This window comes from Bos indicus, chromosome 10 (genome assembly GCF_029378745.1).
Source record: "Bos indicus isolate NIAB-ARS_2022 breed Sahiwal x Tharparkar chromosome 10, NIAB-ARS_B.indTharparkar_mat_pri_1.0, whole genome shotgun sequence".
In the NCBI taxonomy this organism is placed as follows: Eukaryota; Metazoa; Chordata; class Mammalia; order Artiodactyla; family Bovidae; genus Bos; species Bos indicus.
The window spans coordinates 35444065-35469182 of record NC_091769.1 but is presented as its reverse complement, the minus strand read 5'-3'; the positions used below and the strand labels follow the sequence as shown (position 1 = coordinate 35469182).

Genomic DNA, 25118 nt, shown 5'->3' with positions numbered 1-25118 from the left:
AGAAATCTGTATGCAGGTCAAGAAGCAGCAGTTAGAACTGGCCATGGAAAAACAGACTGGTTCCAAATAGGGACAGGCGTATGTCAAGGCTGTATTGGTCATCCTGCTTATTTAACTTATATGCAGAGTACATCATGTGAAATACTGGGCTGGATGAAGCACAAGCTGGAATCAAGATTGCCGGGAGAAATATCAATAACCTCAGATATACAGATGACACCACCCTTATGGCAGAAAGTGAAGAAGAACTAAAGAGCCTCTTGTTGAAAGTGAAAGAGGAGAGTAAAAAAATTGGCTTAAAGCTCAACATTCAGAAAACTAAGATCATGGCATCTGGTCCCATCACTTCATGGGAATAGATGGGGAAACAATGGAAACAGTGACAGACCTTTTTTGGGGGGGCTCCAAAATCACTGCTGATGGTGCCTGTGGCCATGAAATTAAAAGACTCTTATTCCTTGGATGAAAAGTTATGACCAACCTGGACAGCATATTAAAAAGCAGATACATTACTTTGCCAACAAAATCCATCTAGTCAAAGCTATGGTTTTTCCAGTAGTCATGTATGGATGTGAGAGCTGGCCTATAAAGAAAGATGAGTGCTGAAGAATTAATGCTTTTGAGCTGTGATGCTGGAGAAGACCAGTCCATCCTAAAGGAAATCAGTCCTGAATATTCATTGGAAGAACTGATGCTGAAGCTGAAGCTCCAGTACTTTGGCCACTTGATGTGAAGTACTGACTCATTTGAAAAGACCCTGATCCTGGGAACTATTGAGGGTGGGAGCAGAAGGGGATGGCAGAGGATGAGATGGTTGGGTGGCATCACCGACTCAATGGACATGAGTTTGAGCAAACTCCAGGAGTTGGTGATGGACAGGGAGGCCTGGTGTGCTGCAGTCCATGGGGTCACAAAGTGTTGGACGTGACTCAGCAACTGAACTGAAGTGAACCTATGGGACCATGATCTTCATTTTTCGAATGTTGAGTTTTAAGCTAGCTTTTTCACTCTCCCCTTTCACTTTCATCAAGAGGTTCTTTAGTTCCTCCCTGCTTTCTGCCATTTGGGTGGTATCATCTGCATATCTGAGGTTATTGATATTTCTCCCAGAAATCTTGATTCCTGCTTGTGCTTCATCCAGCGTTTTTTTCCTATTTAAAATTGATGAAGCGATTTTGTTCAAATTTTATACGTATCTCTTTCATATCAGCAACTGCTTTTGGAGAAAGCATTTTAGAGCCACTTTTATAGAGTTTTTCTTTGGTTTCCCTGGTGGCTCAGACAGTAAAGAATCTGCCTGCAGTGTGGGAGACCCGGATTCAGTCCCTGGGTTGGGAAGATCCTCTGGAGAAGGGAATGGAAATCCACTCCAGTATTCTTGCCTGGAGAAGTCTGTGGATAAAGGAGCCTGGCAGGCTACAGTTCATGGGGTTTCAAAGAGTTGGACAAGACCGCGTGACTACACTTTCACATTTTATACAGTTTTTAGCGCCCATCATCACTTCCAAGCTGGGTAAGAGAGACACTGCTTTTATTTTATTTTTTTAAAACTTACACTGAAATTTCAACCTAAGCCACAAGTAAGCATTCTGATTCCTTTAGGACATTTTTTGGTCTCCATATTTGTCTGGTTGCCATTCACAAACTATGACATTATCATGTATGGCTTTTAATGAGAGCTGGTAAAACTTGTAGTTGTGAGTTCACATGCCCATGAAACATGAATGATACTGTTACCTCCTATTAAAATTACTGATATTTCATCAGATGACCTTTAGAAGAAGGCTAAAATAATGTTGAATGTGATAATTTTAGGTCATTATGCCTTCTGCAGACAAAATTCCAAATTAAGTAATTTATTACTTGTTCTGAATAAAGTAGTTGAGAGCGTCTTGTGTTAAGAATGACTTTGTATTTTCTGAGTAAGAATGTTTGAGGATACCTCTGCCTCATGTTAGAGGGTTTGTGATGTTTATTCCCTGGCTCCCTCAGCATCCCTGTGTGTGCTCATTTACACCTTTAATTACAGCTTCTTTTTGTGGGGGCTTCCTGTGCAGTGTCTTAGGACAAAAAGCACTTCCAAATGCTGCTAAATGGAAAAGAAAGAATAACTCTCTGAAGTCAACCTGAGTGTGAATGTAATTTCCAGGAACATAAAGTTCAAGCGAGTCTCAAGCTGAGACAAAATAATCAAATTGCGGTTTCCAGACCCTCTCACTGATTGATGAAAATAGCACCTTTTGTGTTTGTCCTGTTGTTTCCACGGCCTTCTCCCAAGGCTGTGAATCTTTAGCAGTGGCAATTCTACAAATTTTCAGAAGCCCTAAAATGAAGCTTTCTGCCTCTGCCACGTGAAAGGCAGGATTAAGGACTAGACGGCTATTTCTCTGTGGGATGCCATTATTGTTAAGATTGGGTGGGACTTTTCTCTGTAGAGCGCCTTTTTCTATTTGGTACCGAGCCCTTGGGCTCTAGTTGGTGAAGTTCACACCAGGTGCTGAGGAATAGTGGATTCTAGCCTGGCCCTACTGTTGAGTGATGGGTTGACGTGGTAAATCACTTCATCTTTCTTTGTGATTGTCATTGAAAGGCATAGATTCTTAAACGTAGTGTGCATAAAAATCACTCATTAAAAAGTGCAGGTTCCTGAGTTCCACCATCAGAAATTCTGTTTCGTGGGTTTGGCCTGGGGTCTTTTTTAAAATATAATTTTATTTATTTATTTATTTTTGACTGTGGTGGGTCTTTGTTGCTTCACATGAGCTTTCTCTAGTGGCAAGCAGAGGATACTCTTGGGGTAGGTGGGCTTCTCATTGTGGTGGCTTCTCTTGTTGCAGAGCACAGGCTCTAGAGCATGCGGGCTTCGGTAGTTGTGGCATAGGCTCAGTAGTTGTGGTGCGTGGGCTTAGTTGCCACATGGCATGTGGGATCTTCCTGGACCTGGGATCAAACCCCTGTCTCCTGTATTGGTAGGCAGACCATTGGCAACCAGGTTCTTTACTACTGAGCTACCATAGGCTCCAAGACCCCTGGCCTAGGATCTTGCAGCCCATATCTTTAATGAATGCTCTATGTGATTTTGATGCAGGTGCTTCACACTTTAACATTCATCTAGGGATGCCCAGCCACCTTCTTAGTGTCTTCTTAGGTGGGCATCATGCAGGTTAACTCCCAAGTTATAGCCCCAGGAGCCAAGCAGTGAGGGTAGATGTTAGGTGAGTGAAAGGAAAGACTGGTTACTTAAGTGTCTGGGTCATTAGAAGATGTGTTTTTTTCCTCCTACGGGAGTAGTAGCATTAAGTTAAAGAAAGTGAAATTGCTCGGTTATGTCCGACTCTTTGCGACCCCATGGACTGTCCTACCAGGCTCCTCTATCCATGGGATTTTCCAGGCAAGCATACTGGAGTGGGTTGCCATTTCCTTCTCCCGGAGATCTTCCCAACCCAGGGATTGAACCCAGGTCTCCCGCATTGTAGGCAGATGCTTTACTGTCTGAGCCACCTGGGAAATTGCTTTTAGTCAACTCATTCTTGCAAAGAGTGATTGGAATGGGGAAGAAGTAGGAATTTAAGTTTGGGGTTATTGGCATCAGTTCTACCCCTCTTTTAATAGCCAGTGTTACTTAATATCTGAAGGTAATATGGGAAAGATAGATACTCAGTATTTCAATAAGCAGGACCCCTCCTCAAATCTGACTTAGATAATGAAACTTACCTCAAAATTTTATGAGTGAGATTAATTTCCTAATTCTGCTTCTGCTAACCATCTCCATCTCAGCCCATATCCTATAAGTTATAACTAAATTATTTATTCAAAAGACAGGAGGTTGGTTGCCTTTTGAGGTATATCCTTTATAGAAGTAGTGGTGGGGTAATGTGAGTACTTCATCCTATTTTCAGGTGCTCCTTCTCTGTCTCGCAACCTCATATCTCCATATGGAATTTCAGCTGGAATAGTTAGCAGTCAGAAACATGATAGAACTGTCTGAAGTTACCTAAATCGGAAAACACTAAATCATCCTTCCATTTGTACTATGCAGAATTTATTTTTTACTCACAAAACTTTGAGATTGAAATAAAATTTTAGACAATACCCATCATCTTATGGTACATGTCATATGCCATCCCTAGGATTTTGGGCTTCTTTTGCCTTCATTCCTTTCATTCATGCTGGGCTCCACCTTCTTCTGGGGCTTCTTAATACTTCAGTAACTAAAGCCCTGAAGTTCCACCCATCTGTCACCAGTCTGGATTTCCCAGGCCAACAGTATCCCTAAGATGCTTTAAGCCTAAATGTGCCCTCTAAATATCCAATATGTATGCAGCAACGATCCCAGACTGGGAAAGTAAGTCTTTATAAAAAAAGCCACAAGCAGTGTAGTTATGGGAACACACAAGGATCATGTTAAGTTTGGCACAAAGGAGAACAGAGAGGGTAAGTAGGTGATCAGAAGGACCATTAAGGGCTATTTGAGTTTGGAGAGAATTATGACTGATTTAGCATGCAAATCTCTTGTTACAATATGAACAACAAGGGAGTATGTGGGTATCTTTAAAGTACACTTCAATTTGGTCTGCTTATTAGGACTTCTTGTTGTTAATATCAGGCATCTTTAATTTTTATTATGAGATCTTTGTGTACTATCTCAAGTTACAGAATGCAAAAGCTAATTTAATTCTGCTGCCCTCTTTTATTTTTATTTATTTATTTTTTTGCTGCCCTCTTTTAATCTTATATAAGTCTTGTATTAGGGAGTTTGGCAGGTGTGTTGAACTGAACTCACATCCTGTTCACTTCATGTTAATGTCTCATATTGAATTTAGCATCTCTCAAACTCCCAAGCCTTTATTTCGCTGCTGTTATGCTTCTTTTTCATTATCCTGTCTTTATTGTTTAGGAGCCCAGGTTAGTTTCATCATCATTTAAATTCATTTAAATATAACTAAGATGTTTTAATTCTTTATATCAACCTGTTAATTTTGTGGGGGAGGGGAGTGGATCTTGATGATGCCAAGTAACATTTTGCTTTCAGTGATAACCAGCTGTGTATCTTTGGTTGTTGTTGTTGAGTTGCTAAGTTGTGTTTGACTCTTCATGAGCCCATGGACTGTAGCCTGCCAAACCCCTCTGTCCTTGGGATTTCCCAGGAAAGAATGCTGCAATGGGTTGCCATTTCCTTCTCCAGGGGATCTTCCTGACCTAGGGATCAATCCTGCATCTCCTGCATTGCAGGTGGATTCTTTACCACTGAGCTACCAGGGAAGTGTATCTTTGGTGTCTCCTAAATTATAGAAATTTTTTTAAAAAGTGTTGAATGATCTAGGGAGAGAAAGTTGGAAGTCTTGTCATTAGAGATCTGGTAAAATCTAGGCTACTTTTAATGTACTAGTTAAAACCCTTTTGAAATAATTATTAAACCAATTATGAATGGATTGAATAGAACTATTACCCAGTCCATACATATCTTACTTACCAAAGTATTTTGAGACATTTTATCAGATGCTTTGTTGAAAACCAGATATGTCTATTGTATTTCCTGGGCTTGCTGATAGAAAATAAAGAGAATCTGGCATGATTTATTCTTTTTTCAAATTGAAGTAATAGTTGATTTACAATTCTGTGTTAATATCTGCTGTATAGCAGTGACTCAGTTTTATATATTCTTTTTTGGTATTTTTTTTCCATCATGGTAGTTTATCACAGGATATTGAGTATAGTTCCCTGTGATACACAGTAGGACCTTGTTGTTTGACCATTCCATATATAATAGCTTACATCTGCTAACCCCAACCTTCCACTCTATCACTCCCCCAACCCACCCCCTTTTGGCAACCGTAAATCTGTTCTCTGGGGCATGATTCATACTTAGTGCATCCATGCTGGCCCCTAGTGATTACTTCTGGTCATCCTGTCACTAATTCATACTAGTGTCAGGTTGACCAGTATAAATTTTGCTGTATTTTTTTCTCCTCTTTTTCCTGTCTCTAGTCTTCTGGTTCCTTTCCTATTCTTCATAATTCCTTAAAGGTCTCCAGAGTTAGTCTGTAGTTGTGCTTCTCAAACTTCAGTGTGTAAGTGAATGTGCCAGAGATCTGGTTACAATAAAGGTTCTGATTCTGGAGGTCTGGGGTGGAGCCTGAGATTCTGCATTTCTAACAAGCTTCTAGATACTGTTGATGCTATTGGTCCTCAGATTACACTCTGTGTAGCTCGAAACCAGAAGACTTGGCATTCTGGATGAGAAATCTAGATTTGAATGTTCCTTTAGAACAGGAAATATAATATTCCAAGTAAGTATAATATGCCTAGCCGCTGTTAACGGGAGAAGGCAATGGCACCCCACTCCAGTACTCTTGCCTGGAAAATTCCATGGATGGAGGGCCTGGTGGGCTGTAGTCCATGGGGTCGCTAAGAGTTGGACAGGACTGAGCGACTTCATTTTCACTTTCACTTAGAACAGGAAGGAGGTCTCTGGTGAGTAAAGCTTTCAAGTTCTTATTTCAATACTTACAAAATCATTAGTATCCATATCCTCCAACAGTCATCTATCTCATGCCTTTACCTTTAATGTCTCTTACTTTACCTGGCTCTTTTGCCAATTTTTTGCATTTCTCCCCCTTTAGTGTCTTTCTTCTTCTGTTCACAGTTAGGCTTCTTGGGAGAACATATTTTACACTTCCATTTTCACCTGTCCTGATTATCCTTCAGTTAACGACTCTGATCATGTCACTGTCCTATCTGGAACCTTTCCCTGACCTCCTATTCTCTCTGTTTCCTTATAGTGACATTCTGCAACTTGGCCCCTGTTTCCCTCTCCAGCTCACCTCTTCCACTCCAGGAATTCCAAACCACCCATGGTTCCCAGGGCACATTATTTTCTTCCTAGTCTCTTCGCCTTGTCTTCTATTGTTCCTTTATCTATAAAAGCTCTTCCTTGGCTAACTGCTCTCATTCTTCAGATATCCCTTTCACTCTCTGTCTCCTCTTAGAAACATAAGCTCTCATCTCTGCTTATAGTTATTGTTTACATAATTCAAGAATGATTGAAAAGAGAGGTACTTGTACGTCTCCATTCTGACCTGGACCTGTAACTGTGGAACTGGTGTAAGGAGGTGTTATATTGCCATGTTGGTGATCATTCTTACTGAAAGATTTTAAGGATAGCAAGTCACTTGGTAAAATCACCATAATCTTTTTAAAAAGGGAAGACTTAACTATAAATGAAGAGGAAAAAGAATATTTTAAATTAGTTTTCATTGTGTGAATTAGTCTACCTGACCTATGTAATATTTATTGACGTTATAATGTCAAATAGTTCACATATTTTATATTCACTCCACACACATTTACAGAATACCTATTGTGTACAAAGGATTAAGATTTATCTCTGAAACACACACATTAAGACCATTGACGTTAAGACCATTAAGACCATATTGACATTATAACTTCATAGGAATGAAGCAATAAAATAAAAATATTTTATCAGATTAAAATATTGTCACTAATGTGGTCCACAGAGACAGTGATGAATGGTAAGTTTTTCAGATAATAATTCAGAACTTTGACAACATCTTACATTGGCCACCCTTGGGAGCAGAGTAACAGAGTCTCTTGCTGGCTTAGAGTGGCCTTATGCAAATCACAGGATGAATTGAGGTTTTTTGACAGTAACAAGGAATAGAGATGGAAAGCTGCCTGAAAAGATGCAGACACTGAGGATGGATTATTAGCTGATTTAGATCAGATCAGTTGCTCAGTCATGTCTGACTCTTTGCGACCCCATAAATTGCAGCACGCCAGGCCTCCCTGTCCATCACCAACTCCCGGAGTTCACCCAGACTCACGTCCATCGAGTCAGTGATACCATCCAGCCATCTCATCCTCTATCGTCCCCTTCTCCTCCTGCCCCCAATCCCTCCCAGCAGCAGAGTCTTTTCCAATGAGTCAACTCTTCACATGAGGGGGCCAAAGTACTGGAGTTTCAGCTTTAACATCATTCCTTCCAAAGAAATCCCAGGGCTGATCTCCTTCAGAATGGACTGGTTGGATCTCCTTGCAATCCAAGGGACTCTCAAGAGTCTTCTCCACCACCACAGTTCAAAAGCATCAATTCTTCGGCGCTCAGCCTTCTTCACAGTCCAACTCTCACATCCATACATGACCACTGGAAAAACCATAGCCTTGACTAGACGAACCTTTGTTGGCAAAGTAATGTCTCTGCTTTTGAATATGCTATCTAGGTTGGTCATAACTTTCCTTCCAAGGAGTAAGCATCTTTTAATTTCATGGCTGCAGTCACCATCTGCAGTGATTTTGGAGCCCAGAAAAACAAAGTCTGACACTGTTTCCACTGTTTCCCCATCTATTTCCCGTGAAGTGATGGGACCGGATGCCATGATCTTCGTTTTCTGAATGTTGAGCTTTAAGCCAACTTTTTCACTTTCCACTTTAACTTTCATCAAGAGGCTTTTTAGTTCCTCTTCACTTTCTGCCATAAGGGTGGTGTCATCTGCATATCTGAGGTTATTGATGTTTCTCCCGGCAATCTTGATTCCAGCTTGTGTTTCTTCCAGTCCAGCGTTTCTCATGGTGTACTCTGCATATAAGTTAAATAAACAGGGTGACAATATACAGCCTTGATGTATTCCTTTTCCTATTTGGAACCAGTCTGTTGTTCCATGTCCAGTTCTAACTGTTGCTTCCTGACCTGCATACAAATTTCTCAAGAGGCAGATCAGGTGGTCTGGTATTCCCATCTCTTTCAGAATTTTCCACAGTTTATTGTGATGCACACAGTCAAAGGCTTTGGCATAGTCAATAAAGCAGAAATAGATGTTTTCCTGGAACTCTCTTGCTTTTTCGATGATCCAGCAGATATTGGCAATTTGATCTCTGGTTCCTCTGCCTTTTCTAAAACCAGCTTGAACCTCAGGAAGTTCACGGTTCACATATTGCTGAAGCCTGGCTTGGAGAATTTTGAGCATTACTTTACTAGGGTGTGAGATGAGTGCAATTGTGCGGTAGTTTGAGCATTCTTTGGCATTGCCTTTCTTTGGGATTGGAATGAAAACTGACCTTTTCCAGTCCTGTGGCCAGTGCTGAGTTTTCCAAATTTGCTGGCATACTGAGTGTAGCACTTTCACAGCATCATCTTTCAGGATTTGGAATAGCTCAACTGGAATTCTATCACCTCCACTAGCTTTGTTCATAGTGATGCTTTCTAAGGCCCACTTGACTTCACATTCCAGGATGTCTGGCTCTAGGTCAGTGATCACACCATCGTGATTATCTGGGTCGTGAAGATCTTTTTTGTACAGTTCTTCTGTGTATTCTTGCCACCTCTTCTTAATATCTTCTGCTTCTGTTAGGTCCATACCATCTTTATCGAGCCCATCTTTGCATGAAATGTTCCTTTGGTATCTCTGATTTTCTTGAAGAGATCTCTAGTCTTTCCCATTCTGTTGTTTTACTCTATTTCTTTGCATTGATCGCTGAAGAAGGCTTTCTTATCTCTTCTTGCTATTCTTTGGAAGTCTGCATTCAGATGTTTATATCTTTCCTTTTCTCCTTTGCTTTTCACTTCTCTTCTTTTCACAGCTATTTGTAAGGCCTCCCCAGACAGCCATTTTGCTTTTTTGCATTTCTTTTCCATGGGGATGGTCTTGATCCCTGTCTCCTGTACAATGTCATGAATGTCATTAGCTGATTATTCAAGCTCTAGATGCTCTGAACTTGAAATAAATTAAGTCCAAAACAAACAAGGCTATGACCAGATAAAATTTTTTAATAAAATTTTAAAATGTTTTCCACAGCTATGGTCATGATCTCGCAGGCAACAAATGCAATTTGCTATCAGATGCATTATTGCCATGGCACTTGCAGATATGAGAAGGGATTGGAAAAGGTGGAAGTTGAAGGGCTAATAGACTTAAAACCTTATTTGCAAAATGGTCTTAATGTGTGTGTTTCAGAGATAAATATTAATTCTTTGTACACAATAGGTATTCTATAAATGTGTGTGGAGTGAATATAAAATGTGTGAACTATTTGAAATTAAATGAAGGGTTTTTATTAAGGAACTGTTCGTGGTAGTGTGTTTTGCTTCTCTGGTGGCTCAGATGGTAAAGAATCTGCCTGCAGTGCAGGAGACCAAGGTTCAATTCCTGGGTTGGGAAGATCCCCTGAAGGAAATGGCAACGGACTCCAGTACTTTGGCCTGGAGAATTCCATGGACAGAGGAACCTGGCAGGTTACAGTCCATGGGTCTGCAAAGAGTCAGACATGACTGAGTGACTAACACTTTAGATGGGATCAATGTTGGGTAATGGGCCAGAGGGCTCTAGAATTAGATAGTTCTGGGTGTTCTGGTTCTGGCACTCGTTAGCATTTTGTCCTTGTGCTAACTGTTATTATTTTTAAGGTAATGTTTGTCTCCTTGTAAAATAGTAGAGAATTTAGAAAACACAGAAAGTTGTGAAGAAGAGAAGAGTAAATATTCATGAACATTTTCTTATATCATTAAACATTTGTTAAAAGCACCATTTCATACATTTGTGTGGTATTCAGGTATTTAATCATTTAACCATTCTTATATTTTTGGACATGGAAGATGTTTCTTTTTTTAAACCATGAAGAGTAGTGCTGTGATGAGTATCTTTTAATTAAAAAAAGGTATTTGTCCAAGTTTTTTTCTCAATGGGGTGATTTCCTAGAAAGGGTGTTATGGAGTTTTATTTGTACATTTTTAATATTTGCTTTTGAAGTTCTTGATAACTGAAAGCAGAGTAAAGGATAAACAATTATGCTGAGCACCAGTTTTCTTATTTATCTGTATCATAATGCTGGGAGGCTATATGCTAATATCTGCAGAGCACTAGCAAGATGACTGGCAAATACTCAAATATTGTCAGTGTTTCTCGTCTTTGCTTTAATATTGTTATTGTCCATACTGTCAGTTTCTGTAATATAACAGCCAGATATTTTACCAGTAAAAGCAAGCTTATTTAAGAACAGCTGGAGGAATTGCAACTTAGGGTACGTGAACTATGGAAGACTATAGGCAAATCCAGAGACAAGGCAGGGGAACTTGCTATTATAGGGAAGAGGAGGGAACAGGGCAGGGCTGTAATAACCAAAGAATCCATTGAAGGAAGCTGTGAGTCCAAAGTATGGAGGGTCTCCCCATAGAAGAATCAACCAGTTCATTGGTTGGATTGCTACCGTCTCTGATCAGAGTGTATGTATGTGTGTGGGAGGTGGGAGGGAGGATTTTCTTCTTCCTGCTGGATAGTAAAGTTATTGTTGTTTAGACTCTTAAGTTGAGTTGGATTCTTTTCAACCCCATATACTGAAGCCCACTTGGCTTCTCTGCCAATGGGATTTCCCAGGCAGGAATACTGGAGTGGGTTGCCAGTTTCTTTCTCCAGGGGATCTTCCTGACCCAGGGATTGAACCTATGTCTCCTGCATTGGCAGGCAGGTTTTTTTTTTTTTTTTAAACCGCTGAGCCATCTGGGAAAGGAAATAGGGTAGTAGGGAAGCCTGGATAGTAAAGTAGGCATCACCTTTCTGTTACAGATGTAGGTGTACATCTCCTTTTCCAAGTAATTGACTATCTCCGTGAGGCATGAGAGCTCCCCCTACAGGCCTATCCTCACTCCAGTTTTAATTGAGATTTCTTTAATTCCACCCTACCAAATCAGTAAGTGCTCAACCACCACAGTTATCTGTGTTTAAAAAAGAAAATAAACTCTAACTGAATTGTATGTCTTGTTGTGATAATGAATTTGTCTGTGTGACTATCTATCCCAGTGCTCTTTTTTGGAAACTGCCTTTAAAAATGTGTGTGAAGGTGGAAGGTTGAGGGGAAACACAGTGTTGGGTTTATTTAAAGTATTTCTTTTGAGTTAAAAAACAAACAAAATTGTTGCAGTCCATTGAAATATTGGCACAACTTACTTCTATATCTATCTTGGTTTTAATATAATGTCAAGGCTGGTAGTTCACAACTGTGTGAATTTAATGTGCATTTCAGTTATGTGTGTTGGCTAGTGGGAAAAGCAAGAGAGGGGAATCAATGTTCTTGAGACCCCAAGTTGCCAGTGTAAATTAATATAATTTGAGAGCCTTGAGTCACTTCAAAAGATGTTATAAAATGGTAATTATAATAAATGATGGTCAACACCAAAATCAGATTGATTATATTCTTTGCAGCCAAAGATGGAGAAGCTCTATACAGTCAGCAAAAACAAGACCAGGACCTGACTGTGGCTCAGATCATGAACTCCTTATTGCCAAATTCAGACTGAAATTGAAGAAAGTGGAGAAAACCACTAGACCATTCAGGTATGACCTAAATCAAATCCGTTATGATTATACAGTGGGAGTGAGAAATAGATTTAAGGGACTAGAACTGATAGAGTGCCTGATGAACTATGGATGGAGGTTCGTGACATTGTACAGGAGACAGGAATCAAGACCATCCCCAAGAAAAAGAAATACAAAAAAGCAAAATGGCTGTCTGAGGAGGCCTTACAAATAGCTGTGAAAAAAAGGGAAGTGAAAAGTAAAGGAGAAAAGGAAAGATATACCCATTTGAATGCAGAGTTCCAAAGAATAGAAAGGAGAGATAAGAAAGCCTTCCTCAGCAATCAATGCAAAGAAATAGAAGAAAACAATAGAATGGGAAAGACTAGAGATCTCGTCAAGAAAATTAGAGATACCAAGGGAACATTTCATGCAAAGACGGGCTCAATAAAGGACAGAAATGGTAGGGACCTGCAATGGCAACCCACTCCAGTACTCTTGCCTGGAAAATCCCATGGACGGAGGAGCCTGGTGGGCTGCAGTCCATGGGGTCACTAGGAGTTGGACACGACTGAGCGACTTCACTTTCACTTCTCACTTTTATGCACTGGAGAAGGAAATGGCAACCCACTCCAGTGTTCTTGCCTAGAGAATCCCAGGGATGGTGGAGCCTGGTGGGCTGCTGTCTATGGGGTCCCACAGAGTCGGACACGACTGAAGTGACTTAGCAGCAGCAACAGAAGCAGAAGATATTAAGAAGAGTGGCAAGAATACACAGAAGAACTGTACAAAAAAGATCTTCACGACCCAGATAATCACAATGGTGTGATCACTCACCTAGAGCCAGACATCCTGGAATGTGAAGTCAAATGGGCTTTAGGAAGCATCACTACGAACAAAGTTAGTGGAGGTGATGGAATTCCAGTAGAGCTATTTCAAATCCTGAAAGATGATGCTGTGAAAGTGCTGCACTCAATATGCCAGCAAATTTGGAAAACTCAGCAGTAGCCACAGGACTGGAAAAGATCAGTCCCAATCCCAAAGAAAGGCAATGTCAAAGAATGCTCAAACAACCATACAATTGCATTCATCTCACATGCTAGTAAAGTAATGCTTAAAATTCTCCAAGCCAGGCTTCAGCAATACGTGAACTGTGAACTTCCAGATGTTCAAGCTGGTTTTAGAAAAGGCAAAGGAACCAGAGATCAAATTGCCAATATCTGCTGGATCATCGAAAAAGCAAGAGAGTTCCAGAAAAACAGGAACTCTATTTCTGCTTTATCGACTATGCCAAAGCCTTTGACTGTGTGGATCACAATAAACTGTGGAAAATTCTGAAAGAGATGGGAATACAAGACCGCCTGACCTGCCTCTTGAGAAACCTGTATGCAGGTCAGGAAGCAACAGTTAGAACTGGACATGGCACAACAGACTGGTTCCAAATAGGAAAAGGAGTATGTCAAGGCTGTATATTGTCACCCTGCTTACTTAACTTGTATGCAGAGTACAGCATGAGAAACGCTGGGCTGGAAGAAGTACAAGCTGGAATCAAGATTGCCGGGAGAAGTATCAATAACCTCAGATAAGCAGATGACACCACCCTTATGGCAGAAAGTGAAGAACTAAAGAGCCTCTTGATGAAAGTGAAAGTGGAGAGTGAAAAAGTTGGCTTAAAGCTCAACATTCAGAAAACGAAGATCATGGCATCTGGTCCCATCATGTCATGGCAAATAGATGGGGAAACAGTGGAAATGGTGGCTGACTTTATTTTGGGGGGTTTGAAAATCACTGCAGATGGTGACTGCAGCCATGAAATTAAAAGACGCTTACTCCTTGGAAGGAAAGTTATGACCAACTTAGACAGCATATTGAAAAGCAGAGACATTACTTTGCCAACAAATGTCTATCTAGTCAGGGCTATGGTTTTTCCAGTGGTCATATATCGATGTGAGAGTTGGATTATAAAGAAAGCTGATATAAAAGAGACACTGATATGTATAGAACAGTCTTATGGACTCTGTGGGAGAGGGAGAGGGTGGGAAGATTTGGGAGAATGGCATTGAAACATGTAAAATATCATGTAAGAAACGAGTTGCCAGTCCAGGTTCGATGCACGATACTGGATGCTTGGGGCTAGTGCACTGGGACGACCCAGAGGGATGGTATGGGGAGGGAGGAGGGAGGAGGGTTCAGGATGGGGAACACATGTATACCTGTGGCAGATTCATTTTGATATTTGGCAAAACTAATACAATTATGTAAAGTTTAAAAATAAAATAAAATTAGAAAAAAAAAAAAAGAAAGCTGAGCACAGAAGAATTGATGCTTTTGAACTGTGGTGTTGAAGAAGACCCTCGAGAGTCCCTTGGACAGCAAGGAGATCCAACAAGTCCATCCTAAAGGAAATCAGTCCTGGGTGTTCATTGGAAGGACTGATGTTGAAGCTGAAACTCCAATACTTTGGCCACCTGATGTGAAGAGCTGACTCATTTGAAAAGACTCTGATGCTGGGAAAGATTGAGGGCAGGAGGAGAAGGGGATGACAGAGAATGAGATGGTTGGATGGCATCACCGACTCAATGGACATGGGTTTGGGTGGACTCTGGGAATTGGTGATGGACAGGGAGGCCTGGCGTGCTGCGGTTCATGGGGTTGCAAAGAGTCGGACATGACTGAGCAACTGAACTGAACTGAAAATAAATAAATCAGGAAATAATGAATCCTCATATCTGATTTACAAAATTCTAGTTGTTTGAGAATGGGTCCATCTTGATAGCTTAAATTATTCAGGTAGACTATTGTTTTCTCTTTGATTTAAAATTTCTATTTAGAGTATCAGTATTGTATTTTCATCTCATTCTGGGATTCTAGTCTATTTAGGCTCAAAAATAGCATAAGCAGATTCTCCTGACATATCATTTATTCTTTAAGGAGATTTTGTTATTTATTGTCAATACTGTTCTGGGTCTGAGAGATGATTTCATATTGGGGTGTAATATGTGAACAGGTAAATAGAACCAGCTTTATAGCTTGTTTTGTCTTTATTATCATCATTGTTACATAGCTGGAAAAGATTTAAGAGGCTTCCTAATCTAGTCTTCTACCTTTTCAAAAAGGAGAAGGCCTCTGCAACACTGACTGCTTCCTTCTCCTTGGCTTCTGTCTTTTTCCATTAAACTCCACAGAAGACATATACCATGGTGCTAAATTTAGTCTGTGGCCCCTAAGGAGATCTAGTCAAGTCCAGCTCATCCATGGTCAGATGGACCTCAGCTTCAGTTTTCACACCAAGTCTAGAGTCATTAAGTGGGTGATGAGCAGATTTGTGTTTCTGCTTTTTTGTGAGCCAAAGGGTAAAACTCAAAAAGGTTTCTTTAGTTTGGGTAATACTAGACACTTGCATGGTACTTGCAGCTAAAATAACGAGTAAACATTTGCTAAGCAAATTGACTATTGCTTGTCACATAGTAAATGCTGTAAACATGTTTGAAAATACAATAGAAAGTGTGATTTATAGTTAAAATCATTGTCTATGATTCCATACTGCGCAGCTCAGAAGAGCTTTACATTTGGCGGCTCCCTAGGCTCTTAGTGGCCCGGGTCTGAGGCTCATCTCCTCAGGCTCTCCTTCATCCTTGTTATCAGGTTTTTGTCTTTGCTCAGTTACCTCTTATTAACTGCAACCTTCTGCAGATGGGAAACATCCTCATAGTGGAGCCCATTCAGATTTCATTGCAGTTTCTTGTATAGAGTTGTGCAGGGAACCCAAATCAGGGACTGGGGTGAATTGATTCTTTTAAAAAGTAAATAAGAGATTCTTTTACGTAATACTGCTTTGTTTTCTAGACTGGAGCTGCGAAAAACTGAACTTCATTTTTCCAGCCTTTGTATTCACCGAAAAGAGATGTTGTAGGTCTTAAGGGCAGTGGTATGTTGGTAAATGGTATGTTGGTAAATGTTTAATGACCAGCTCTCTCTTGGAAAAAAGCTTTAATTTGATGTGTTTGCCAATTTTGATGGTGTAGATATTCCCACCACGAATTTAAAGCTACCGATGTGACCTCACTGAAGTGGAGCTGGGAAGAGATATGTACGTTCAGCTCTCCTGAGCTGGGAGCAGGTTCCTGCTTGCCACTGTAAATACAGGACTGAGGGGATGTGCCTTGGGTCCAGCCGTGGAAGGTCTGTGGCGATGCTGAGTGTGGCTCTTCCTAGTGTTATTTGTCCACTTGCTGTATGTCGTGCACTGCTCTAGGTACTGGGGGTGTAAGAATGAGCAAACTGAAGTCACTGCCTGTGTGGCATTTATATCCCAGCAAGAGGATTCAGAAATTTTGCAGTTCCAAGTTTTTGAGATGCTAACATTCTCATATTTGAGGACAATTTGAGCCAAGGTCCCATAACACTTTATTCAGTAAGGAAAATACAATGGGCTCATTTAATTTTTCCTGGGCTTAAAGCAGGGATTGTGAGGGAGAAGGTAGCATTGCTCTCTGAATTGTCCCTACCTTGAAGTGGCAGAGACCCCAAACCTTGCAACACCAGGAGCATTAGCAGTTGCCACAAGGGGTGGGAATTACAATGGCAGAGAAGATAAGGGTCTTGTTTGCTTGCTTGGAGTTTTAGTTCTCTAACTAATCCAGGGGAGGTGACTTAATTGCAAGCCATTAGTCTTCCTCATTAAAAGTTAATGAGCTGGAAGTTTATAAAGTGGGCAAGATTCTGGCAACTGAAATCTTATCAAAGAATTGCAAAGGTCTACATCTTCAAGAAGGGTAAGAAAGGCATTGGAGAAGCTACTGTCAGAGCTCAGGGAGAAGGATAACAATACATGCTCCTTTGGAAGAGAAGTTAGGATTCTTGGTGAAGAACATCAAATCAAGTGAAATTTTTGTCTAGGAAGGTAGGTCATTAGGAAACTCAAAAGCTTTAGATAAGCAGAAGCAGAAACAGTTAATTTCCAACAACAAACTTTGTTGGAAATTAACTGTTTGATGCTTTGTAAGTCCTGCTTGGGTTGCAGGGCTCTCTAGGACCTCTGCCCATGCTGCTTTTCACCTGTCAAATGTCAAATGAATGATTCATTCATACATAGTGTCTAATGATACTGCTGCCTTACTCAGTGTCATCATTCCAGCGAATGTAGATTGTAGACCATTCATGTCTGTTTATCTGGAATATGCATTGCTCATTCATGCCCAGGCCATCTCCATCTTCCTTAGAAGCAAGGTTCTTCATGCTGGCTTGGAATTTAATCCTTGACTATGAGATTTTTAGCCAAACAAAGGAAACCCAGTCCCTTTTCTAGTACAAGGGCCCCTTTCAACTATTTTGGAATGACCAGTGTGTCTTCCTGGATGATTCAGCAGTAAAAGAATCTGCCTGGAAAGCAGGAGATGCAGGAGACGAGGGTTTGATCCCTGGGTTGGGAATATCCCCTGGAGGAGGAAATGGCAACCCACTCCAGTATTCTTACCTGGGAAATCCCATGGACAGAGGAGCCTGGTGGGATACAGTGCGTGGGGTCGCAAAGTTGGACTTGACTGAGTACCCATGTAGAGTGTGTGTCTTCAGCTATGGGTTTTGGATTACCTATATCACAGTTGCCTTCTGGCACATCTCTAAAATACCCATTCCTGTGATGATGTGCCCCAAACCTATTGAACCAGAGTCTCTAGAGTGGGGTTTAGGAATTTGCATTTTTAATAAGTTTCTCAGGTGATTCATGGGTGCACTAAAGTTTGATAACCACTGGTTTAGACTCAGAGACTGTTAGGAAATAGCCTCAGAGTTTCCCTGGGGCCCAACCTGAATCCCATTGGAACAAAAGCTGCCTACCTGTCCCTGCAGGTAAGCCTGGGAAAGGGTTGGAGCCTTATTTTCTGTTTAAATTAGGATACCCACATGATTTGTTAGGCCAGTAGGGTCAAGTCCCCTTCCCAAAGATCACTATTATGTGACACACTGATGCTAACAGGCCCAGGTCAATTAACCATTACAGCTGAAGGTGAACATAATCAATTATTTTGTTTTTAGCTGCTAAAATTTAATTCTGCTATTATCATGTTATAGACATTTGCATGATGGTTGACAAAAAAGAAATCAGTGTAAGTAAATACATTTTGTGCCCTTTACTTGTTGTCTGACATTCTAGTATTTGTGTACCAAGTGTTGCTTCTTTCAAATCAGTAAAAATCTTAAAATCTTTCAAATCTTAAAAATCATTCAGTCCCACACTTTGATGCTTCTGACCCCATAGCCTGCTGCTGAGGCGAAACAGTATAGATATCTTTAGTTGTGTCCAACGCCATCATTTTATAGATGTTAAAATCAAAGTTGGGGGAGAGGAGGCGACTTATCTGGGTGTGCGGGGGTGCAGCAGGCCCCAGGTCTCGCCTCTTCTAGGTGAGCGTTCTTTCCTTCCCTGGGCTGCTTCCCAGCAAGAGGGAAGTGTTCCTGACAAGTTCTATGCTGAGTCTCACAGTTCTTGGCAGACAAATCCAAGATTCCCATTTCTAAAGACACATTATTTAGCATTCCCCTGTGAAAGCAGGGACACTGTGTTGAATTATAGATTTAGTCTAAGATTTGGAGAAATTGTGTCTTTCTCTCTGCGTCTTGCTCCGCATCACTGAGCACTGGCTTTCTGGAAGGGAGGAGCAGTGCTTGGCTGATTATATGGGCCAGGGGACTGTCTTCAGTGCCTAGCAGGGCAAGTATGCTGTGATTACCAAGTCCGCTGATAGTTGTGCCATAGTTAATGAATCAGAAACCTTGTCTCTAATTTACTTTGGAGACTGATAGGTGATTTGGAAAATGGGCAGGAGAGGCTGCTTGGAGCAAGAAGGTGGGGGAAGCTTTCTTTTGTTTTGCATTTCACATTCCTCCTTCTTTACCTGACTTACTTTGGAGACCATTCTGGCTTTACAGGGGGGCACAGACACATCTGAAGGTGGAATCAGCAAGAATAAACATTCAACAAGCAGAGCAAAGCTAGAGAGTTTGGCTTAGTTCCCTCAGATAGTGCTGATGAGCCAGTGAATCTTGGTTACTAACATGATGTTTTCTAGAGTCTGGTCAATCTTTTTGCGGGAGCAGGGTAAGGTAAATCAGTCATGCATGGTAAGTTTGATAGAAAATGATCAAGAACTATTTCTTGGGGGGTAAAAACCTGTAGTTAGTAAAGGTCTGAGTCAATGACTTTTGACCTGTTAAACTTGCAAAACCCAGTGTTCTTTATCATGTGGCTGTCACAGCTTGTTCCCCATTCAGTGTCTATCCTCTTATTATTTATTCCTTTCTTAAAAGATTCTGATTTTGTTTAGGGTAACAGAGTGCCTAGATAGAAGTACCTTCCAGATTCCTTTGGAGATAGGGGTGCATCTGGCCAGTTAGTAGTAAGTGGAAGTTTACTGGATGGGGCTCTGGAAATATCTTTTTTTTTTTTTTTTCTGATGATAAGGATCAGGTCAAGCTGGGACAGGCCTTTGTCTTTAGCCTAGGCCTTTTCTGTTTTCTGCCTAGCATATAATGGCCACCCCTTGACCATTAAAAAATGATCTGAAGACCTGAAGAGACATTTTCCAAAGAGGACATTCAGATGACCAACAGGTACATAACAAAAGAGAAACAGGCTCACAGATTTAAAGAACAAACTAGAGGTTGCCAGTGGGGAGAGCAAAGGTAGGAGGGGCAAGGCAGAGTAGGGGATTCAAAAGTACAAACTGTTATGTAAAAAATAGATATGCCATGGGGGTATATTGTACAACATAGGGAATATAAACAATATTTTATAATAACTATAAACAGTATAATCTTTTAAAATTCTGAATCACTATTTTATACACCTATAACATATAATATTGTACATCAACTATATTTCAATTAAAAAAAGAAATTCCTTTCAAATAAAAAAAAAGAAAAAAGAGCAACAATAAAAAAATCCCATGTTTATCAGCAGATTGGTAATAAATGTCTATTAAGCTGGCAAAAATGCTTGAAAAATTAATAGTAAATGCTTCCCTTATACAAGTGAAAGGTATTATTTGCAATTTAATACCTAATGTTTAGCAAGATGATCAATTTCATACCCAGTGATTTTTTCTTTCTCCTTATTTTACTAAAATAGAAAATACTTCATAATTTTTGTCAGGAGTGGCAGCAAGCGTATGATAACTCTGTCAGTTTAAGAAATTGGATGATTCAAATTGAACTTGTGTCCAGAAATGATAGTGTGATTTTTCACATGAAGAGTAGTCAGTGTTTCATCAGATGATAAATCTGTAAGTCTGCAAGAACATCTTCCTCAAACTTGCCCTTCAGTCTTCTCAAAGAACCTCTATAGTTTATTCTCAATATTCAGAATAAACATGTTGTATTCCTGAATAAGAGGATCAGGAAAATCAAATGACCAACTGGACTGCTGACATTTGCCACCTGAAACCATGGAGCTGCTTCTTCCTGATGCTATCTGTGTAGAACAGGAATGCTTTAGCCTCATCCCTTGGTTCAAAAGGTGGCATCAGTGCCCTTGACAGAGCACTTCTGGTGGGAACAACCAATCTAGGACTCTGTCTATTTTGTTGCAGAGCATGCTGAGAAGACAAATGCACAGTGGCTGTCATTTGATTATACTCAAGTTTTAAACTATTTCCTACACCCCCAGTTTAAGATCAGGAGGCATATTGTTGTGTGTTATCCATTGTAGTGAATAAAGCTGTGGGTGTTTTGCATAAAGATAAAGCTTCTTTTATTTGTGTAGCACTCTCCTCCCTCTCCTCCCTCCTGGAGAAGGCAATGGCAACCCACTCCAGTCCTCTTGCCTGGAAAATCCCATGGATGGAGGGGCCTGGTAGGCTGCAGTCCATGGGGTCGCTAGGAGTCGGACACGACTGAGTGACTTCACTTTCACTTTTCACTTTCATGCATTGGAGAAGGAAATGGCAACCCACTCCAGTGTTCTTGCCTGGAGAATCCCAGGGACGGAGAGCCTGGTGTGCTGCCGTCTATGGGGTCGCACAGAGTTGGATACAACTGAAGCGACTTAGCAGCTTCTCCCTCCCTGGAAACATAGCTGGTTATTCTATCATTATTGATCCTAAGGGACCTTTTCCAATGAAAAATGTCTTTTATCGATGAGTTTTTTGGTGAGAGACAGAAGCAAGAGTTTTAAAGTACTTCTCCCTCAAATATGTACTGTTGTTGTTCGGTCGCCCAGTTGTGTCAGACTCTTTGTGACCCCATGGACTGCAGCACACCAGGCCTCCCTGTCCCTAACCATCTCCCAAAGTTTGCCCCAGTTCATGTCCATTGCATCGGTGATGCCATCCAGCCATCTCATCTTCTGACTCCCTCTTCTCCTTCTTCCCTCAATCTTTCCCAGCATCAGTATGGTACTGGCACAAAGACAGAAATATAGATTAATAGAACAAAATAGAAAGCCCAGAGGTAAATCCACATACCTATGAACACCTTTTCTTTGACAAAGGAGGCAAAAATATACAATGGAGAAAAGACAATATTTTTAACAAGTGGTGCTGGGAAAACTGGTCAACCACCTGTCAAAGAATGAAACTAGAATGCTTTCTAACACCATACACAAAAATAAACTCAAAATAGATTAAAGATCTAAATATAAGACCAGATACTATTAAACTCTTAGAGGAAAACATAAGCAGGACACTCTCTGACATAAATCACAGCAAGATCCTCTATGACCCACCTCCCAGAGTAATGGAAATAAAAACAAAAATAAACAAATGGGACCTAATTAAGCTCAAAAGCTTTTGCACAACAAAGGACACTATAAGCAAGGTGAAAAGGCAGCCTTCAGAATGGGAGAAAATAATAGCAAATGAAACAACTGACAATTAATCTCCAAAATATAAAAGCAGCTCATGCAGTTCCATACCAGAAAAATAACCAACACAATAAAAAAGTGGGCCAAAGAACTAAACAGACGTTTCTCCAAAGAAGACATACAGATGGCTAATAAACACATGAAAAGATACTCAACATCACTCATTATCAGAGAGATGCAAATCCCATCTCACATTTTTGATGGCTGCCATCAAAAAGTCTACAAACAACAAATGCTGGAGAGGATGTGGAGAAAAGGGAACCCTGTTACACTGTTGGTGGGAATGAAAACTAGTACAGCCACTATGGAGAACAGTGTGGAGATTCCTTTAAAAATTGGAAATAGAACTGCCATATGACCCAGCAACCCCATGTCTCTTTCAATTCCTCAGTGTGTATGCCCAGCAGTGGGATTGCTGGATCATATGGCAGTTCTATTTCCAGTTTTTAAAGGAATCTCCACACTGTTCTCCATATCAAGATTGCTGGGAGAAATATCAATAACCTCAGATATGTAGGTGACACCACCCTTATGGCAAAAATGAAGAACTAAAGAGCCTCTTGATGAAAGTGAAAGAGGAGAGTGAAAAAGTTGGCTTAAAACTCAACATTCAGAAAACTAAGATCATGGCAAATAGATGGGGAAACAGTGGAAACAGTGACAAACTTTATTTTTTGGGACTCCAAAATCACTGCAGATGGTGACTGCAGCCATGAAATTAAAAGATGCTTGCTCCTTGGAAGAAAAGTTATGATGAACCTAGACAGCATATTAAAAAGCAGAGACATAACCTTGTCAACAAAGGTCTGTCTAGTCAAAGCTATGGTTTTTCCAGTGGTCATGTATGGATGTGAGAGTTGGACTATAAAGAAAGCTGAGCACCAAAGAATTATGCTTTTGAACTGTGGTGTTGGAGAAGACTCTTGAGAGTCCCTTGGACTGCAGGAAGATCCAACCAGTCCATCCTAAAGGAAATCAGTCCTGAATATTCATTGGAAAGACTGATACTGAAACTCTAATACTTTGGCCACCTGATGTAAAGAACTTACTCATTTGAAAAGACCCTGATGCTAGGAACAATTGAAGGCAGGAGGAAAAGGGGACGACAGAGGATGAGATGGTATCACCGACTCAATGGACATGAGTTTGAGTAAACTCTGGGAGTTGGTGATGGACAGCGAGGCCTGGCGTGCTGCAGTCCATGGGGTCTCAAAGAGTCAGACACGACTGAGTGACTGAACTGACTTGAACTGAATGGGGCTTGATGCCATGATCTTAATTTTTTTAATATTCAGTTTTAAGTTGGCTCCTTCACTCTCCTCTTTCACCCTCATCAAGAGGTTCTTTAGTTCTTCCTGTTCTGCCATTAGAGTACCATCTGCATATCTGATGTTGTGGATGTTTCTCTTGCCTATCTTGATTCCAGCTTGTTACTCATCCAGCCTGGCATTTCTCATTATGTGCTCAGCATATAGGTTAAACAAACAGGATGACAGCAGACAGCCAGGTTATACTCCTTTCTCAATCTTGAACCAATCAGTTTTTCCATTCTGAGTTCTAACTTTTGCTTCTTGACCTGCATATAGGTTTCTCAGGAGACAGGTAAGATGGGTTGGTATTTCCATCTCTTTAAGAGCTTTCCACAGTTTTTTATGATTCACACAGTCAAAGGCTTTAGCGTAGTTGATGAAACAGAGGTACATGTTTTTCTAGAATTACCTTGATTTCTCTATGATCCAGTGAATGTTGGCAATTATCTCTGGTTCCTCTTCCTTTTTCTAAACCCAGCTTGGACATCTGGAAGTTCTTGGTTTGCATAATGTTGAAGCCTAGCATGCAAGATTTTAAGCATGACCTTACTAGCATGGGAGATGAGTGCAATTGTCTGATGTTTAAAACATTCTTTAGTACTACCCTTCTTCGGAATTGGAATGAGGATTGACCTTTTTCAGTCCTGTGTCCACTGCTGGGTCTTCTAGATATGCTGATATGTTGAATGGAACACCTTGATGGCATTATCCTTTAGGGTTTTGAAAAGCTCTACTGGAATTCCATCACACCCACTAGCTTTGTTAACAGCAGTGCTTCCTAAGGACCACTTGACTTCACACTCCAGAATATCTGGCTCTGAGTAACTGACTATACCATCACAGCAATCCAGTTAATTAAGATCTTTTTTTGTATATTTCTTCCATGTATTATTTCCATTTCCTCTTGATTTCTTCAGTGTCTACTAGGTCTCTACTGTTCTACTCATGAGTGAGCAGCAACTGGATCTCACAAGGCTGAACCTGACTGTGAGGAAGCTTAGAAATTATTCTTTGAGCCTCAGGAAACCTGAGTTCAGTTGCTTAGTCATGTCCAACTCTTTGTGACGCCATGGACTGCAGCACGCCAGACTTCCTTGTCCATCCCCAACTCCCAGAGCTTGCTCAAACTCATGTCCATCGAGTCAGTGATGCCATCCAACCATCTCATATTCTGTCATCCCCTTCTCCTCCTGCCTTCAGTCTTTCCCAGCATCAGGGTATTTTCCAGGGAGCCACAGTGTGGTTTTAAATAGGGCAGGATAAGGTCAGGTTTATATTTTAGTCAGATTATTCTGTTAGCTGTGTTAAGGATAGATTTGATGGAAACAAGTTTAGAAGCAGTAAACCAATTAGGAGGATGTTGTTGAATTCTAGGTAAGATATGATGAGGACTTAGACCATGGCATGGCAATAGGGATGAAGAACTGGTGACATATTAAGAAACACAGAACACCCTTGTCTTATTTCTGATCTTAGGGGGAATGCTTTTAGTTTTTCACCAGTGAGAATAATGTTTATTGTAGGCTTATCATATATGGTCTTTACTATGTTGAGGCAGGTTCCTTATATGTGAAAAGTTTTAATCATAAATGGGTGCTGAATTTTGTCAGGCTTTTTCTGCATCTATTAAGATTATAATAT

General features: G+C 40.6%; 1 protein-coding gene across 2 annotated transcripts in view; it reads left to right on the top strand.

Annotated features, from left to right (window-relative positions):
• The window catches only part of GPR176 (G protein-coupled receptor 176), a 124833-nt gene that overhangs the window by 26051 nt on the left and 73664 nt on the right, over positions 1-25118 (top strand). The window contains exons 1-2 of one of the 2 annotated variants that reach the window (XM_070797252.1): positions 11490-11703; positions 12216-12347. The exons of the other annotated variant lie outside the window; for it this stretch is intronic. The gene's annotated coding sequence lies outside the window, so the exon portion shown is untranslated. Of the gene's footprint in view, positions 1-11489; positions 11704-12215; positions 12348-25118 lie in introns of those variants that run through there. 2 annotated transcript variants of the gene reach the window in all.